We start from the raw sequence: 15,278 nt of genomic DNA, 5'->3' as shown, positions 1-15,278 counted from the left end.
CCCAGCCCCCTAAAACTAATTTTATAGTCTCTCTCGTCTTTTAAATATTGTTTTTAAATTATGGAATTATATGTATTTATTATGTTTGCCACCAGGACAAGATGACTTTAGGAAAGCAAGGTGGAAATTACCTCAGGAATAGTCTTTGTCCTCCTGGAACAATTTAAGGGGTGCCTATTTAGTCAATTAGAATACCCTACAATGGCTGAAATGTGTCTACTCCTCGATTAAACACGCTTTGTCAATTATAACACCCTTCATTGCAAGGTAACTATTCTCAGCATGATTCAGCTGGAAATAATAGATTCCAGAATAAAAAAGACATGATACGGTCAAATCAAATTGGTACGCAGTAGACAAGCTGAGTTAAAGGAAACTGAATAATTTTCCTCATGCAATGTCTCTTGCTTTTACTATGTTAATTTGAAGTATAAACTCTTGAGAAAGATGGGGTACCTGTGCTATTTTTCAAAGGCAATGGACAAGTTTATGACCACTTTTCAGATCCTAGATTCTTGCTTATCTAAAACAGTCTTTGAAGATCTTAGGAAGTCTCTATAAGTTCTGAATATCTTCGAAATAAAGATAAATCGATACCTACTTTTAGAACTGTTGTAAAGACTAAATTGCTCAATAGTTTTAAAGTTTCTAAGAGGTGCTCACTAAACATGACTTTTTCTATCTGTATTAGCTTCTATCTCTTTCCAGAAGTCAGAAACTGTGTCTGTCACCTTGTCTCTACCCAAATATCGCTTTATTACAATCAAAATGTTTCCTCATCTTGCTTGCATACAAGTCCTGATTTGTCTACTTCATTTTGTTTCACAACAGGTGAGATAAACTAAGCCATACCAGTAACTCACAAATAGTGAATATCCATGCCCCACAAAATATTGCATGTCATTAAGAGTCCCTGCACCCTAATAACTTAAAAGCAGAAGTAATATTAAAAAAATTCAAGTGCCATACTGGCCCACAGAGGAATTGGTACATTCCAACACACTCTTGGATTTTGTGAGGCTAACTTCCTTCTTCTCCCCTTACATCCCAATAAACTTTTCCTTTCTTCACCTTTACCTCCTCCTGGATGTGTGCTGTCCTCACCTAAAACCTTACAGAATGGAGTGAGGATCTTCTTTAGAATGACTACAGAGATCATGACTAGATGAGGGGGAAAGGAGAGCACCTTTATATCAAGAATCATAAGCTAAAAACAAGTCTCAACAAATTTCATAGACATGAAAACTTATATAACATTTTCTCTTACTAGATTGGATATGAAAAAGCAGCAGCAGGAAAAAAGCAGCAAAATTTCTCCATCTTTTACCTAAGTTAACTAGTAACTAGTCTGATGTTAATTAACTCAATAGTGGAAAAAGAAATTATGTAAGAATTACAAAATGTTTTTAACTCATTGATGTTGAAAATAATATATATATATAGGTACAATGTAGCAAGTACAAAAATTACAGGAAAATTATATTATTTCATTCAAAAAAGAAATGCTTAAGCTGTTATTTGACCATTTGACTTAACAGTATAGGATACAAAAATCAATACAGTAAACAGAGGAAAGTAGAAGAAAAATAATAAAGCTGAGAACAAAAATGAACAGTACAACTGAAAAAAGAAAAACAGCTCTTTGAAATATCATGCAGTTGACAAAAAAGTATTAACAAAACTACCAGTAAACTCATTCTATGGAGGCACTGTCTTCATGATAGCAAACCAGTGTAAAGACGGAACATAAAAAGACAATATAGAATAATTTCCTTACTGAACACAGCTGTAAAAAACTGAATTATTTATGAACTGTCTTCAACAATGAATTATTTTCCCTAATTAGTTTCACTAAGCATGCAAGGCTAGACTTACTCAAATCAATAAACAATACAGCATATAAAATCCATAAACATTGGGGCTGGGAAGGTGGCTCAGTGGTAGAGCACTTGCCTTGCATGCATGAGGCCCTGGGTTCAATTCCTCAGCACCACATAAGCAAAAAGAAAAAAGTCAGAAGTGGGGCTGTGGCTCAAGTGGTAGAGTGTTAGCCTTGAGCTGAAGAGCTGAGGGACAGTGCCCAGGCCCTGAGTTCAGGCCCCATGACTGGAAAAAAAAAAAAAAAACCCATAAACATTGTATTATCATATCAATGAAGCAGGAAAAGCTTTGGAAGAAGTTAATAGAAGATTAGAAAGGATAATCTAAAAATGATTATGATTGACATACATGTATGGAAATATCATAATGAAACACTTTTGTACAACTAATATATGCTAATTTTTAAAATTTTTAAAGTCAGAGACATCTATCCCAACAGATGCACAAACCTCAAAATAGACACAAAAATCTCGACTGTTTCAAATGTTCCTAATTATCTACTACCTGAATCCAAAGATCCTGAAGTGATCAGAAGTGATTTGAAAAATGACCATGTTTAGATGTACCACATGGGAAAATATTAAAAGGAGAATTAAGAATCACAGTTTTACTTAAATAATTTAAATTTAAATTAAATTTAATTTAATTTAAATAAATTTACCATAAATAGGGAGAAAGAATCAATATGTGTTACTGAAAACAACCAGAAGAAAGACAACAAAATGATAGGAAATACGACACACATTTCATTAACATTCCTGAATATAAATGGTCATTCTCCAATTAGAAGATGCAGCTGAGAAGATTGAATTGACAATTTTCTACTTGTAAGAATCCCACCTGACTGGGTGAAAAAAAATGGAATTACAAAGAAAGCAGGACTAAGCTATATTCAAATATATGGGGGAAAAAAGATTCCAAGCAAGAACTGGTCAGAATCAACAAAGGAGGCTGGTGCTACGTGTTGATATTTGTATCACTGTGTGCCTCAGTGATGGCCCTTGCGGCCACTGCACTGAGCAGGCTACACCTCTGTCTTTCCATGAAAACTATAGGGCTCCCCGACTCCATTTACCCCAGGCTAACAAAACGCTTGACACATCACGTGCTCTCAATAACTATTATTAAACTGTCTTAATCAATTGTTGAAAAGCACAGATTCAATTGCAAATAACATTTAAAACAGTTTATTTATACATATTTATAAGTTGGTCATAATTAAGCTGACAAGGCTAAAAAGGAATGCTTAACTGCAAACTATAATTAAACCTCATATAACTTCACATAAACAAACACTGAAAGTAAGGACAACTTTTTTCTAGTTCCCATAATCTCCTTTCTAAATCCCTCTGGCTCCCTGCACATCATCCCTTTGGTGTATAACTCTAGTCAAATCCTGAGATTCACAGTTACGTCTGCACTGTCTCTCTTCCTCTGACTATCCCTCCCTCTCACCTAGTTTTGCTTGACTCAGGAGCAGTTTCAGCAACTATGGTTAGATGGCAGGATGACTTCCTAAAAATATAGCTCCTGTGGACCCTCTTCAGTCCTGTGTAGACTAACTGAAAAGCCAAGCAGAAATGCCAACTGTCTTCCATTGAATCAAACTGAAAAGTTTGTCTAATCCAAGGAAACTACAGGCTTAGCAAAATTACTGTCAACAGTCAGCAAAGATTAATCAATCACAAGAAAAACAGTTAATAACAATGCATTTGTATGGCCTGGAAATGAAACATTCTTTGTATTGTATAATCTCACAGATCATCTTTGGATTAGGAACAATTCAGGAAGAAATAAACCTTTGATTTTTGTAGAAAGGGAAATTGGTAGCAGTTATAAAGTATGTATTTTAAAATGTGTAGTTTACCTTAGTGTTATTATATCCAATTTAAAGGAATTGTGACTTTTCATGAAGTAAAAATTTAATTTCTGTAATATCTGAGAATTTTAATAATTCAAGAGTTTTACTTACTCTCGGGAAATTTTTTAATTATTTCAGATTATACTTAAATGTCTCCATCCTTTCAAAGGAAGTAAAAAGAGACAGAAAAATAGAAATCTAGGCAAGCTTATAATAATCACAGAAATAATGATATCATGACATTGAGAAATTGAGAATAGATATTAATACTAATAGTTAAATATTTATTAGTGAATTGCCTAAAACCATTAGATAAATTTGCCTTATACAGTCATCATACAAATTGAGGATATTTTATTTATGCACCTAATAAATTTTACATTCTTTATGTTAATAAAATCAAACATTTATTCAAACATTGACTAGTTTGAGTGCCTGTGTGGAATAAATTATAAGTAGTAATTATTTTAAAAGGAGACTTGGAATGCAATAACATATCTTTAAAAAACCTAGCTCAGAAATTTATTTTGAGATCTATTGATCAGGTTAATGGAGTAGCAGAAGATACAGGTATATAATTATTAAGTTGTCTTGCCCTGGAGAATTTATGTCTTAAGTTTATATTACAGTTGGTAATTTTTAATTCTTGGATCAATTGAAAAGATTCATTAGCTAGTAGTCTCTCAGTTAATGTTACTTAAAACAATTATATTTGCGATCTTCTTTTTTATGCATATGTACATTTAAACATATACTTAATAGATGGATGTATAATGCAATAAAGACCTTTTGTTAATTCAGACATTCTTATATAATATTTAACTTCATAGCTTATTTGGTGTAGTAGGAGACATATTTCAACTTAATACATTTAAACAGTGAAGAGATTTTGGCCCACTGCCATTTTTTCTTAGGTTTCACACATGTGAGAAGCTTAAAAAAATTAGCAACATAAGTAAGGGGCAAATGGATGCATAGACAAAGGAATTGCATGGATGAACAGCTGAACAGATGGGCTCTTACTTCAGGTGCTGTTCAGTATTTTGTTTAGGTAAAAAAGAAAAAAAAGAATATAGTGCACATTTAAATTAATAAAAAAAATTAGAAATAATGAATGCAAAATGATTTTATCACAAAGTAGATACATAATCATAATGAATAAAGGACTGATTAAGCAGTATTTTTGGACAGTATTTTTATTGGACAATCTATTCCCATTAGTTTTCATTGTTTTTTGTTTTCCTGGTACTGGGGCTTGAACTAAGGGCCTGGGTGCTATCCCTTAGCTTTTTTGTTTTGTCTCCTCTTATATGACAGTAAAGTGGCTAATTGCTTACTAAAGTATTCTATTGCAACCCCAGTTAATTAACTGAAGTAATTATCTGCAATTAGATGTGTTTTGGTATCACAAATGAAACCTGCTTCATGTTTTTATCCATGCAGGTATGCTATATTCAGTAAACACAACCATGATAGCCTGTTATGAATATCTTCTGGGTCACAGGAGCAAGAGAGGAATTCTCTGAGAAACAATCATCTTGTCTTTTTAAGTAGTGAACACTTTTAAACAATAATGCACAACTCTGGTGCAAACCAAAGACATGCTAGGACAGGCAGTACAAGCCAACCAGGCTGCTCCTCTGTCCTTTGAAGACATGCTAGGGCAGGCAGTACAAGCCAATCAGGCTGCTCCTCTGTCCTTTGAAGGAACCTTGGAGGCCATCATGGAGGCCGAAGCAATGCTCCTCCACTTCCAGCAGAACACTCTGTACCCTTCAACGCCACTACCAAAACTGGGGTTCCCTTACTCACTCTCCAGGGGCTGGGAAGGTGGCTCAGTGGTAGAGTGCTTGCCTTGCATGCATAAGGCCCTGGGTTCCATTCCTTAGCACCACATAAGCAGAAAAAGCTGGAAGTGGTGCTGTGGCTCAAGTGGTAGAGCACTAGCCTTGAGCTGAAGAGCTGAGGGACAGTGCCCAGGCCCAGAGTTCGGGCACCATGACTGGCAAAAAATAAAAAAACTTACTGACTCTCCATGGATCACCACATTTGGGCTGCAAAAATGTACTAGTATAATGAGTTTGTATCACTACCTACTCATAGGCTTATATACCCAGCTCATCCTAATATACAGAGGGTTAGGGTTAGGGTTAGGAAGGAGAAAAGCACCTAGAAAGAGAAGCCAGAGGTCAAAGAAAGAGCTGGCACATAGAAACAGTTTGCCTTGCCTTTCTAAACAAACTTTTGAAATCTTAGTTTAAAACATTTTTATATCACATTTTCTTGATCCATTCATCTACTGAGAGGCATCTGGGTTGGTTCCATGTCTTAGCTATGGTAAATAATGATAAAATAATAAACATAGTCGTGCTGGTAGCTTTAGTGTGGTCTTGTTTGTGATCATTTGGGTAAATGCCCAAAAATGGGATTGCTGGGTCATAGGGGAGCTCTTATACACAATGGAATTCTATGCCTCCATCAGAAAGAATGACATTGCCTCATTTGTTAGGAAATGGAAAGACTTGGAAAAAATTATGTTAAGTGAAGTAAGCCAGGCCCAAAGAAACATAGGTCCCATGGTTTCCCTTATTTGCAAAACTAGTATATGTCTGAGTCAAGCAGAAAAGGTCAGATAAGTTGATGTTAGGGGAATGAACCCCAAGATAAGGATTCAAATGTTTTTTTTCTTTCTTGCGATTGTTTCTAACATATTTATAAGATGATTTCTTTGTTGCTTTGTATGTCCCTCCCCCACGGTATAACCCCTGCTTTCATTGTTTTTGATGTTGGTATAATTTGTGGAGGGGAAGGGGAAAAAAAACAAATCGTTTAACTAGGGATACAGGTAGACTCACTGCAACAATGAGATGTACAAGTCGTTATGTGGAAAAACGAACTTAACTTTAGTGGGGGGTAGGGGGAGGTTCGAGTGGGGGGAGAGGAGGAATACAGGAAGGGATGGGAAGGGGAAACAAAGAGGAGGCAACAATGCTTGATAAGAAATGTACTCATTATCTTGCCCATGTAATTGTAACTCCTCTGTACAGTATTCTCACAATAAAAGAAAAATTTTAAAAAAACATTTTTTAAAGTTATCTTTCAGGAGGCTGAGATCTGGGGATCCAGGTGTGAAGCTGTCCCTGGTCTTATTTCCAATGAACAGGGGAAATAAGCCAAAAATATAGGTGTGACTCAAGTGGTAGAATGTATGCCTTGCGCAAAAAGCCAAGGAAGATTGCACTGCAGAGTTCAGATCCCAGTACCAGCACCAAAACAAACCAAACAATCCTTCAGTGTTAGTCTAGGGATAAATGTTGGAAGGAGAGATGTTGAACTAATTTATGTTATGGATCAAAATTATAGTATTACAATATTAAATTATATAAAATTATGATATTGAAATGATACTGCAAATTTAACATATTAGTATATTGGGCAACATACACATGAAAAAATATTCACCATCATGAGTAATTTGAACTGCTACTGACAGATAGGAAAATATGACAGATAATATGACTGATAGGAAAATAGAAGGAGAAAATAGAAGAAGAAACTCCAGAAGTAAAATAGGAGTATTAAATTCTAAGACTGTCTTCTCAGAACACCAGCACCAACTCCCCAATGTTTTGCTGAACTTAGTAAAAAGTTTTTCCCAAAAAGAGGAAGGAGAGAGAAGTGGCAAAACAAAAACTGTATTTTAGTTAATGAATAATTTTCGTAGAAAATATTTTGGTCTCTTATCCCATGCCATTTAAAGAACAAAAATTTACTACTGTAAGGGTTAGGATGAAGCCCTGGGTTTGAACTCCAGCACTGTAAAAATATTGTTTTCTTCATTAATAGAAATATTTAGATGCAAGTAATGAAAAGTTTATTAACCTGCACAAATCCTCTAAAACCTTAGTTTTTTGTGTGTCTGTGCCAGTACAGAGGTTTGAACTTGGTGTCTTGGTTCTATCACTTAACATGTTTGCTCAAGGCTTAGCACTCTACCACTAGAGCCACACACTTCGCACTTTCTGTGGGTTAATTAAGAATCTCACAAACTTTCCAGCTAGAGCTGGCTTCAAATTGCAGTCCTCAGATCAGCCTCCTGATTAGCTATGATTAAAGGCATAAGCCACCATCACTAGGCTAACTACTCTTTTTTTAAAGTTAGCATTAGTGGAGGGATAGTAATTTATACTATGGATCAAAAGTGCTAAAATCATAGTACAAGTTAAAACAATATAAACATGATAACCAACAAATGTGAATTAAAAACATTCATTATCATTGGGCACTATGGAGAAATGCAAAATAAAACCACAGTGGAATCTATTTCCCATGTATTGAGGTAGCTGAAGTATAGTTGATGGAAAGTGAGTGCACTGGGTATATGCATGCAGTACACACCATCCTCTAAGTGGCCAAAAGCTTGACAAGAACAGTACGTAATCAAACACTTTAGTTCTGACTTTAGAAAAAAGAAACTTTAAATAAGCTTTAAAATTACAACCAACCTAATTATTTATTATGTGGGAAGATGAAATATTTACACCACTAAGGAAAATTCTGATTCTGCCTCATAAAATTCAGTGTAAACTGGCCATATGGCCCAGCAATTTTACTCCTAGATACATACCCCAAAAGAATAAAAAACCAATGGTCCAAACAATGCTTATGAACGAATGTTCACAGGAGCATTATTCACAAGAGTCAAGAAGAACAGAACTAAAAATTTCATTATTATATAGAAGGATAAACAAAGCATGAGATAACCAAACAATGGAATACAAGCATCCATAAAAAGAACAAAGTATTAAAATGTACACCACCTGTGTAAACTTTAAAATATTATGCTATGTGAAATAAACCAGAGACAAAAGACACACATCATATTGATTTGGAACATCCAGAGAGGTGAGTTGATGGGGATAAAAGGCAAATTAGGAGTGGCAGAAGATTAGTGAGGAAGAAATGGGAGAACTGCTGAGTGGATATTTGGCCTCCTGCGGGGGATGGACATGCGCTGAACATGAGAGTGATGAAAATTACACAACATGCTACTGAATTGCACACGTTAAACAGCTACAATGTCTAATGTTATGTTACTCATACCACAGAAATGTTATTAGGGAAAGAAACATAATTGAGGAAAGTAACTGCGTTCAAATTAAATGTATATAAAAAGAATCCCACATTCTTTATTAAAGGCTTCCTAATTAAAAAAAGAGCTTACTAATGATTCTCTGCATACAACTGGGGGATATTTCTCAAAGTAGCTTCAATCCCCAAATCCGGAACTTCAAGTGAACACAAGAGTAGTTAGTCTTGTGATGATTCACCGAGCTCATTCTTTGAGTGAACATAAGTGAAGTTAATCTTGTGATGATTCACCAACCTCATTCTTTGTGACACTTGTCATTAACATAAATTTTCATTTTATTCACTTAAAAAAGAGTAAGTGGCTTAAATTACTGAAATTTGTCATCTCTGCAAACTACTTTAAATTTGCATAATAATTACACATATTCATGGGGTTAATGATATTTCCATGTATCTATATTCAGCAAGAACTGATCAAATCCAGCATGCCTTTATCCATCCTATCCCTCTCCTGTCCCTATTAATAATTGTTCTACATTCAGGTAGACTTTTTCAAAATTTTTAAACTGTCACATATAAAAGAAAGAGAACATGCAATATTTGTATGCTGGTTAATTTATGTAACATAATTTTCTCCAGTTCTATCTATCTTGCCCCCGATAATAGAATTTGATTTTTCTACAATAATATAAAATAAAATATAAATAGTAATAATAAAATAGATTATCATAATAATAATTTTCCATGGCATTTTTCACTCATTAATTCATTGATAGGCATGAGTCAATGCTGTTATTAGTACTTCAAATGAACATGATCTTGCAAGTATCTCTTTGGTATACTGGTTTTATTTTCTTCTACTATAGTCCCAGATATGGGATAGCTTGCTTATGTAGTGGATCCATTTATACTTTCTGAAGGAACTTCCATAAAGTTCTTTATGATTTTTGCACTAGTCAGATGTGAGCATCATACTCATTCAAAAATTATTATTCAACCTAGGAAAGAAAAACAAGCCAGACATGGTTAACCCTTGTGATCTAATCCATTGAGAGACAGAGTTAAAACCCAGTCTAGGTAAAAAGTGAGTGAGATCTTCCTTTCAGTGAATAAGTTGAGCTTGTTATACATGCCTGTGGTCCCAGCTATTTGGGAGGTATTAGGTAATACATTCTGAGCTCGGACCCAGGCAAGCATGTGAGAACCTATCTGAAAAATAATTTAAAAAATTTTAAATTAGAAAAATGATGGGGAGCAGAGCTTGGGTTCTTAGTGTGGCTATCTAGTAAGCACGGGCCCTGAGTTCAAATTCCAGTAGCACAAAAAAAAAACCCACTTCATTGATATTGTGACTATATTGTGACTATAATTCAAATTGTTTTGGATTACATGTCTCAATAGACCCCCCACCCCGGAGCCTGTCATAATGCTTATGTCTGAGGCTTGAGGTAAATTGCTATTCTGAATAAAATTGTCCATTTACTATAGTGCAAAATAAATCATTACAAAGTTCCCTTCATGTGTTGCAGGAAAAATCTGTAGATAGCTGATAAAGGCTTACCCAATCCCAGAAGTTCGGGTACAAGGAAAAAAGTAGAGGGGAATTTTATTTCTCAAGTGCCTCAAACAATCTACTATCTAGCTTTCTAACATATAATTCAGTATTGTACTACAAAGGAAAGAAGAGTATTTATAGTAAATTGAACAAGACAGATACAAGAAAGGAAATACAGAGCTAATCTATAATTCAGAAATCATGGTCTGGAAATGTCTTCAGTTTAGATCATATCCTAGGTTTTCATTAGTGCTGCTATGGTAAAATCTCTGAGACAGAAGGACTTACAGAGATGATAAATGAATTTTCTCCAGTTCCAGAGGGTGGGAAGTCTAAGATCAAGATTCCAGCAGATTTGGTATCCAGTTAAACATCTGTTTCTACTTCCAGGATGTTGTCCTGTGGCTGGGTCTTCACAAAGAAGACAGAAGAAGGCCAAAATGAATGCAATGATTACTAGTCCCCTGCTTTGATAAGCTCCACTCAAGTGCCTTTACAAGGTCAATTTCATGGTATTATCACATCGGTGGTTGAGTTTCAACCCATGAATTTTGGGAAACCTTCAGTGTATTTTAGTCTTAAAAGGAATGAGAAGGAGGGATGAGACTCCAGCTTTGAGTTACAGCTAAAGACAAGAAGAAAGGAAGGCAGCCACTTTCTGACTGTGACAAAACCATTTCAAAGTTGAAAGCTTTGCTTGGAGTCAGAGATTTCAGTCGGTCGTGGACTCTGTGTTGAGGGAGAATGTCATAGCCTGGCAGGGAGCACACAATGAAGTAATAAAGCTGTCCAAACTCTCATGGACTCTGTGTTGAGGGAGAACGTCATAGCCTGGCAGGGAGCACACAATGAAGTAATAAAGCTGTCCAAACTCTGAGTGGTATCTGGGAAGCAGAGAGACAGAGAGGCTAGAAAGAATACTCGGGACCGTCTCCTAAGATCCAATCTCTTCGGTTAGGTACCACTTCCTGAAGTTATACCACATCTCAATAACCTATCATATCTAGCCCCAACCCAGCAAGGGATGAGTCCATGGTGATAGCAGAACCTATGGATACCAATTACTTCCCAAAGCCCTATCTCTAGCATTGCTGTGCTTGGGAAACATTTCATATTAGGACAAAATTAAAAGGCAATTTTGACTGAAGTCAAGAAAAAGCCCGTATTGGGATAGAGTAAAGGATAGAAAAGTAAGACATGCAAGACAGAGCCCAAATATAAAGTTTGGAGGTACCCAGTTAGAGCATACTCAGTATGCAAAGGAAAGCCCAACTATTAGGATTCCGGATAATCACTGCAATATGCCAAATAAAATCACAAGTAATGGTGAAGACCAGAGAAAGAAAATTAGTTAACTCAGGACACCATGCCGTTGGCATGTGCTTTACCCCAACTTCCTTGTACAGACATGTGTCCTAGGTTTAACTAGGGAAGGAACTGGTGCTAGGAGGAAGGAGTAATTACCACGTAGCCCCACACGGCCCATCGTCTAGGAAAGCTGCTGTGCTTTTTCCTCAGCGGTCGCTCCCAGTGTAAAGATGTGAAGAGTTAATCATGTCCTTTTTGAAATCCAAGGTGATTACAAAAGAGAGGGAGATGAGAGCAAACTCTATAGAGATAAAAAGAAGCTGATATGCCTAGCTCTTCTCTTTCTTTAGTTCATTCATGGGCTCAAGTAAGGGATAGCAGGTTCCAGAAAAAGTGGATTTTACATACCTATAAAGGGTACAGATTTAATATTCAACTCAATCAAAAAAGATAACATTCTAACAGATTAAGAACGAGTACAGAAAGGCAGCAGAAGTGTCTAGCCTAGATTTCTATAATAGGAGAAAAGCAGTGAGATTGACTTTGTCTGTTTTAGGCTTGAAGCTGTATGTGGTCATCTCACTAGATGACACTTCATGAAATGTCACCACATGCTCAATGTACCTCAAAGACAAAACAATATAATATGAATGTATTTCCAAAGTTATATAGCTATTGCTTATATAGGAAAAATGTGATACAGAAGATCACAATTAAAAGCATTTCAAGGCCTCTCACAAAAAGGAGAGTCTCAAAGGCACACATTTAGTAAGAATTTGTTTTGAGTTGAACAGATTAGGGAGAAATACAAAAAAGGAGCCATAGGAGAAAAAGCTCTTACTCTGGAAAGCAATAGGAGTATTTTGTATTTTCTCAGCTGGGGAAAAATTCCTGTGGCCATGAGGTCCCAGCAACCTCTGGTCATTAGACAACAAGCTCTAGGCTATCCTCAGACCTAAAAGTTGGACAAATGAATGTTCACTCTTCAAAACTTGAAGATGTGATCTAAGATTATTCAAAATGCAAGGTGAGTTTCAGGATTATATCAGACATGCCATCCAATTTCTCAACTCTCTACGCACAATTTTCTGAGTTTTTTGGGGGGTGAGGGTTAGTTGTGAGGCCTAGGATCTATTCCTGAGCTCTTTTGCTGTTTTGATCAAGGTTAGTACTCCATCACTTTGAGCCATAATGCCACTTCTGGTTTTCTAGTAGTTAACTGGAGAAAAGAGCCTTACAGACTTTCCTGCCAAGACTGGTGATGAACCACAATACTCAGATCTTAGCCTCCTGACTAGCTAGGATTACAGGCATGAGCCACCAGCACCTGGCTATTTTTATTTTTAGTATCTCAAAGAAGAGGGAAAAATTAGAATCCTTTATGTCTCATTCCTTTTTCTTAATTTATGCCAGAACTGGGTATTGATCTCCACCTTGGCTTTTTCCACTCAAAGATGTCACTCAAAGATGGCTTGAACCACACTTCTACCTCCAGCTTATTGTTGATTAATTGGAGATAAGAATCTCAAACAGGATTTTCTGGCCTGGCAAGCTGGCTTCAAACAGATCCTCAGCTCTAAGCTTCTTGAGTAGCTAGAATTACAGGTATGAGCCACTAATAGCTCCTGACTTGTCTCCTTTTAACTTAGCATCTGATTTGTTTTTCCAGTCTTTACTCTTCAGTTTCTATTTCTGAATCTGACATTTTTACTTTCCCTGTTGCTCTATCTATTGTCTGTCCTATTAGCTATCTATCCATCTATATATCATCTAAATATTGTAACACAACAGGACTCACAGTTGAGGGGGCTCAAATCTAAGTGGACTGATTTGTGTCTGCATATCAAGTTATCAACTTGAGTTAAAAGCCTGTGTCAACACATAATAACAATCACATTTTAAAAAATAAAAATATTTCTTTGTTCCATCTAGTGTTTAGATTTCTGTGATTGTATAATTTAAAAAAATTCTCTGTTCCAAACAAAATGCAATCAAAATTCATGTACAGCAAGAAAAATAAGGCATGTATGTCTAGACAAACAAGCAAAATGCCCAAATGCTCAAAGTTTAAGAAAGAATAAACACTGAAATATGAAAGGGGTTGAGCTTAAGCCTGAAAAGGGGGTTTGGATTTCTATGTATAAGTAGAGCATACCTAAAATCAAACCAAAAACAATAGATGCTAACGGTATTACCAAGTTTAGAGCAATGCTTTTATTCACAATGACCACCCTATAAAACTGGAGATTTCACCAGAAGAATTGTTTATGTTGTTTGTTTAAGCCCAGTTGTATCTTTGCAATACAATTTGTTTGGAGAAAATTACTCTGATTTGCCCAGTGAACGGGCAAAGGAAGCTGATTATCGTGAGCTTTTATAAGTAAGCTAAAAGAGCTAAGTGCTACTGAGACTGAAGTAATGCTTAAGGTAGATTAATGGCTAAGAAAATCAATAAGCTATATAACCTTCCTGTTTGGCAACAAGTTTTAATTTAAAGCTTATAGAACTAAGTTGTTTTTGCATAGAACTTCTCCCCAAAACAGACTGTCTTCCTGAAAACCAATTAATTTCAGCCTTTCTCATTAGTTTATGCTGATAAAAAGAACAAAGGCTAGGGAGGGTGCTTAAAGAGAAGCACGTACCAGGAGTGCAGGCTCCGTCCTCAGACTCCACATGTGCTATTTATAAATTATGCATTATGATTTACATTGGAAAAAAATAAAAGAGATTCCTTCCGGTGAGAAACAATTTCTGGTTTACTGCGTGTTAGGAAACTGAGTCAGGAGGGATTCGAATAAAGAAACAGACCAGACCAACTTAAAGGGAACGTTAAACAGGGAAGCCATGTGACCAGAGGGGAGTCGGAGACAGGGGGTGTGGCCTAATGGGGTCAGGGGGGAGGGATTTAAGTGGGAGTAATGGGTGGGGGCCAGGTAGCTGGGGGGTTCAAAGAGTTTCTCCAGTTTGGGTACAGATCTGGCTCCTGGAGCCAAGTCTCCTGCCCAGTCTCTCCGGCACCTATCACCTGAGACGGAGGGGGGTGGTTTTCCTCTGTAGATGAGGATTCCGGGCTGGAGACTGGGCTGAGGGGAGGGGAGTCAGTGGGCCACGCCATAGGAGCAATACTGCATTCTGAGACTAAAGCAGCTTCCCATCACTGCGTTCGGCATGACTTCACATTTTACCTCTGCGTGTCCATAGACTGAGTTTTACCAAAGGAAAATGATCAAACCGTATTAGTATTACCATTTGAACAGCCATATCTGTGTTACTTCACCAGAGTATGTGCCCTTCCTATGAGTTTAAGCCAGAGAAAGGCATTCTCAACCCCAAGCCGCCGGACACAGCATCAGACATTCAGGGCACCAGAAACGTAGGGCAGCTGAACAATCTTGGTCCCTGTGGCCGGCAGGAGTATGAACACCGTAAAGGTGGTTGGATAGTTTATTAGTGAAGAAATGTGATGGACAGCGATCACATGCATACATGTGGCCATGAGGAGACTAGACTTCAATCCATGTCAGCCATCTTGCTCCATCATCTTTGTTACTGAGCATGGCCGTAGGTTAAACAGAGAGAATT

The sequence above is a fragment of the Dipodomys ordii genome, unplaced genomic scaffold (genome assembly GCF_000151885.1).
Source record: "Dipodomys ordii isolate 6190 unplaced genomic scaffold, Dord_2.0 Scaffold27, whole genome shotgun sequence".
NCBI classification, from domain to species: domain Eukaryota; kingdom Metazoa; phylum Chordata; class Mammalia; order Rodentia; family Heteromyidae; genus Dipodomys; species Dipodomys ordii.
The sequence above is the reverse complement of the archived record's forward strand: the minus strand, read 5'-3'. Positions refer to the sequence as shown.